Below are 5,662 nucleotides of genomic sequence, written 5' to 3'. Positions count from 1 at the left end.
CATTTCTGGGAGAAGAAATTATAATTTGTCAATATAAAGAACTCCTCTGGTGGTTTTCTCAAATTGCCATACTTACACTTCAGAGATAGGATAGCCTCTAAGCATTGTAAGTGTAATCATGCTTAAAATATGTGGGGACTTCCCTGGTGGCTCAGTGGTTAAGAATCTGCCTGCCAGTGCAGGGGACATGGGTTCGAGCCCTTGTCTGGGAAGATCCCACATCCTGCGGAGCAACTAAGCCCATGTGCCACAACTGCTGAGCCCGCATGCCACAACTACTGAAGCCCGTGCACCTAGAGCTCGTGCTCCACAACAAGAGAAGCCACCGCAATGAGAAGCCCACGCACAGCAATGAAGAGTAGCCCCCGCTCGCCGCAACTAGAGAAAGCCTGCGCACAGCAATGAAGACCCAACGCAGCCAAAAATAAATAAATAAATAAATTTAAAAAATATATGTTAAGGCAGATGGTCAAAAGGTACAAACTACCAGTCATATAAGAAAGAAATCCTGGGGATGTAATGTATAGCATAACAACTATAGTTAATAATACCTTATTTTTATATTTGAAAGTTGCTAAGAGAGTAGATCTTAAAAAAATGTTAAGGATTTTTTTAACTTTAAAAGGAAATGCAAGTTAAAATCATGTATGCTGATCCATTTAATTACTGTGCTGCTAAAATCACTTATTAAATGTGCACTATTATTAGGAATCTGGTACAGTTAATTTCCTTAGAATCTTTTTTTCCACAGAAAAAGAACATTTCATACATGAGTTCTCTGAAGAAAGCATGTATTTTCCTTAGTACATATTATTTTTAAGCTATACCTTTAGGGTACTGTAACTAAAATGCTGTGAATCATCTAAGTAGGGAAAGACGTATTAAGTAGAAGACTTTAAAAGCCACAAATTTAAAATTCATAAGTATTGAAAACCATGATTTTGCCTTCTCTAATTCTTTTTTAGTCCATTAAGTATTATATGGTTTTCTTCTTTCCTCCCTCCCTCTCTTTCTTCCTTTATTTTTAAACTGATTAGTTTACTTTATGGCATCATTCTCTCAATGTGACATAGGTTGAGGACTCAATCTCTGTTGAAAATTACCCAGAAATACATTCTTTTGTGGTCTTAGTGTATGCCTTGATCACAGGGAAGAGAAGCGTATATCATAAGTACTTGAAAACATATATATTGAACTAATGTCATCAGTTTTATCTTTTTGTATAAAAACTGTACCAGTTGGGTTGAACTTGAATACTTAGAGTCAAAGTTGTCAACTAAGAGTTTATGAAAAGGTTCAGGGTGCTGAAGTACAGTGCACTTTCTGAAATTGTATGCAATTTTTTGTGTATATGTGCTTATGGCATTTTTCTAGGAAGAGGATCCAGAGCTTTCACCAGATTCTCCAAGGGGATTGTGACCCAAGCACCTTAAGAACCACTGGGTTAGAGAATCAACACTATTTATTCTCTGTCTTCAGAGAATACACTAAAGGCCTTTATTGACGTATATTTATATATTTTCCAAATTTTGCTTTTACTTCGTGGATAAACTATTAGTCTAAATGTTCAGGTGTCATGTTAAAATAAGAGAATTAGCTAGATGAATTCTAAGTCCCTGCTCCTTTAAAAGAAAACAGAAAACAAAGTAGAACAGTTCTGACACTAGAAGATGTAACTGTCCTAATGTGTATGGTTATTTTGAACTGGGGAGGATATCACTATACCTCCAGTAGAAGAACTGAGAGGGTGGTACTAGAAAGACAGGAAAATACTGGAAACATGCAGTCCAACCCTCTTTATTGGAGGGGGTGTGGGGGAGAGTCTCCTCATTAGGAAAATCTCCATTTTAATGTTCCATGTGAAACAGGTGGGGAATTGCTATCACTATGAATGGCTGGCACTTTGAGAAATGTGTTAAAGATATTACTGTGTCCTTGGATCTGCTGCTCAGATTATTTATAACCTTCAGCAAATATCTTCCATCTGAGTCTCGGTTTTTTGTTTTTAATCTCTAGAATAAAAATATACATGCATAGATTTGTATGTATAAGATTGGACCAGAAATATCAAAGGTACTAGGGAGAGCGTGTGGTATGGTAGGTAACAAGGGTCTGAGCTCTGGGGTCACAGACCTGGATTTACTACCTGACCTATTTGGGTTCAGAAGGGAAAATGTTAGCAAGTGAGTGCCTTAGATTAAGGTAAAATCCAATTTAGAAATAGTAGAATTACTAGAAGTTGAGTTGTTCAGCAGTGCTTGAAATGTTTATTATTTAATTCGAATGACATATCCTATAACATTCCCTAATGGAGCTACTTTGATCAACATACACTATTGATACTATTCAATTAAACTTGTTTACAAAGTATCAATAAAATGACTTCTGAATTTTTTTAAAATTTAATTGGAATATAGTTGCTTTACAATACAGCCACTATGGAGAACAGTATGGAGATTTCTTAAAAAACTAAAAATAGAACTACCATATGACCCAGCAATCCCACTACTGGGCATATACCCTGAGAAAACGGTAATTCAAAAAGATACGTGCACCTAATGTTCATGGCAGCACTATTTACAATAGCCAGGACATGGAAGCAGCCTAAGTGTCCATCAACAGATAAATGGATAAAAAAGATGTGGTGCATATATACAATGGAATATTACTCAGCTACTGAATGGTTTTTGAAGGTTCTGGAGCATTAATTCCTAAAGAGAAATTACTATCCTAGCAGTGCCGCTCCACGTAGTGACAGCTCCATACAGTTATTAGGCTTTAAAAAATTCCCAAGAGTATTGTCATTCAATTTGAGGCTAAACCTTTGTGAGGAAATTAAGGGCAATGTATTTTTTCCCTGTGTAAATAAAATCCATTTCCAATCATTGAAAAGCTTACCTCCTATTAGAATATTAGAAGGAACCTTTGTGAGGAAACCTTTGTGAGGAAATTAAGGGCAATGTAGTTTTTCCCTGTGTAAATAAAATCCATTTCCAATCATTGAAAAGCTTACCTCCTATTAGAATATTCAGTAAATTATGTTCATGACAATTAGCATCCTGATTCAAGTGCTTAAGACTGCTTAAACTTCTTAGATTATTCACATTTTTTAGGTCCTATCCAGGTAAATAAAAGATTTTTTAACTCAAAGAAATAAATGTGAGATAAAACTTTTCTCTCATATAATTTATATACATAAACAATGTTCAAGACTGAAAGCCATTCTTGAGACCTTTTTTCTGTGCAATTGCTTATATGCTAAAAAGGTTTTTGAACATAAAAATCAAAAAGTTGCTGTTACAGATAACTCTGTCACTTAACAACTCTGTGACCAGTGATACTATCAGGCAACTCTTTCGTCATGGGTGTAATAATTCAACATTTGATTTACACCATCACTTCACTTCTGGCTGGTGCCAGGCATATCGTGCATAGTCACTCATAAACCAGGTATGAATTTTTTCTCTTTGGTCAGATGTGGGTTGAGGGAAAGGTAAATGGTGTAGTAAGAGTAAATGCTCTAAGTGTGAGCTCATGTGATTAACTTGCCCATCCTGAGTCCAATCTTGTATAGACCACTTCCACTTGACATGGCATGCCGCTGGGCAAGCCTAACCTGCACTGGGGAAGGGAAATGATGTCAGAGAGCAGAACTGACAGCGGCATTTCTGGCTGTTCAATTTGCATGAAGATATGGCTGGATATGACAGCTAATGTTTTGACTAGAGGATCAGAGACTTGAAGACTATGAGATAAGAAACCTGGGAACCAGAAGCTTTAGAAAAGTATGTGGAGGGACATATCAGAATAGGCCCCAAGTGGGAGGCTATTTGTGTCCTGTGTGAAAGCTTATCAAAAGGCCTCTTCCAGGGGCTTCCCTGGTGGTGCAGTGGTTGAGAGTCCGCCTGCTGATGCAGGGGACACGGGTTCATGGCCCGGTCCGGGAGGATCCCACATGCCGTGGAGCGGCTGGGCCCGTGAGCCATGGCCGCTGAGCCTGTGCGTCCGGAGCCTGTGCTCCGCAACGGGAGAGGCCACAACAGTGAGAAGCCCGCGTGCCTCAAAAAAAAAAAAAAAAAAAAGGCCTCTTCTGTAGGGAAGGCTCTTAGGTAGACATGGTCTATCCTATACTGTGGATATTGATTAGCTTCTTTCCCCAGCCATCCTTGCTGAATTGTGTTACATTCTGGGAAAATTCCATCAGCTTAGTTTTTCAGTCTTTAGCAGTGTCCTTTCTGCTGTTCAACCCATAGATTAATCATAAGTAACCCTATTTTTAATTTATCTTTGTTATAGCAACCTATTTTTGAAGTATAGTTGAATTACAATGTTGTGTTAATTACTGCTCTACAGCAAAGTGACTCCGTTACACATATATATTCTTTTTCATTATGGTTTATCACAGGATATTGAATATAGTTCCCTGTATAGCAACCTATTCTTGTTGCAATAGATGCAACTGCCTCACCAATCTCTTACAGAATGTTACTTATAAAATTTTTTAAATTTTATTCCATAAGCGGACTTTTTTTTTTTGGCCACACCACACAGCTTGCAGGATCTTAATTCCCGGCTTGAACCCAGGCCACTGCAGTGAAAGCACCGAGTCCTACCACTGGACTGCCAGGGAAGTCCCCCAAGGGGTCATTCTTGATTGTTGGACTCGGTGCCCCTTTGATGGTGTTAAGTATCCTTCAAACGTTTAATGCTTGGTTGTTTGTTTTTTCATTTATGAATTCTTATTTACCTGTCTGTGAATCTAAGTTCTAATTCTGGTGCCTTTTCTGGCAAGAGGAAGGTGTGCTATAAGCTCCCCAGGGCTCTGCTCTGTCAGAATTCTAATTAGGTCTGAGCTCTTGTCTTTAGCCAGAGGTCTGTGCCACAATCAACTGTTCCCTTAAAAGAAATTGTTTTTTTTACTCTGATGCTCTTAGTGGATATGACATTATTTCAGTTTCTATTGTTTCTCTCTCCAACCCTTACATTTCAACTCTCTCACTGCTGAGCCTCCATTCCAAAAAGGGAGTCGGGGGAATTCCCTGGCGGTCCAGTGGTTAGGACTTGATGCTCTCACTGCCGGGGCCCCAGGGTTGGATCACTGGTAGGGGAACTAAGATCTTGCAATCCAGGCAGCACAGCACCGCCCCCCCCCAAAAAAAAAGGGAGTCGGGCTCAGTGTTTCCAATTCATTCTTTTACTGTCTAATCCATGATCTCCTCTATTTGTCCTGAATTAAAACATCTCTGGAATTGCTCTTACGTCTCTAGTAGTTTCCTCCTGCCCTGATCTGGGACATAGGTTTTCTAGTTTCTCTAACAACCTAATCCCATTTGTTTTCCACCTTTTAGGAATTCTTCCACATTTGTTCATCAGTGGCACCCTTTTTATTTCCTAGTGTCCACTTAAGGATTTACTCTACTATCAAAATATAATATGGGGTGGCGCAGTGGTTAAGAATCCGCCTGCCAATACGGGGGACACGGGTTCGAGCCCTGGTCCGGGAGGATCCCACATGCCACATGCCACGGAGCAACTAAGCCCATGCACCACAACTACTGAGCCTGCGCTCTAGAGCCCAAGAGCCACAACTACTGAGCCCGTGTGCCATAACTACTGAAGCCCACACTCGTAGAGCCCGTGCTCCACAAGAGAAGCCACCGCA

Source organism: Hyperoodon ampullatus (genome assembly GCF_949752795.1).
Source record: "Hyperoodon ampullatus genome assembly, chromosome: 11".
NCBI lineage: Eukaryota > Metazoa > Chordata > Mammalia > Artiodactyla > Ziphiidae > Hyperoodon > Hyperoodon ampullatus.
The sequence above is the reverse complement of the archived record's forward strand: the minus strand, read 5'-3'. Positions refer to the sequence as shown.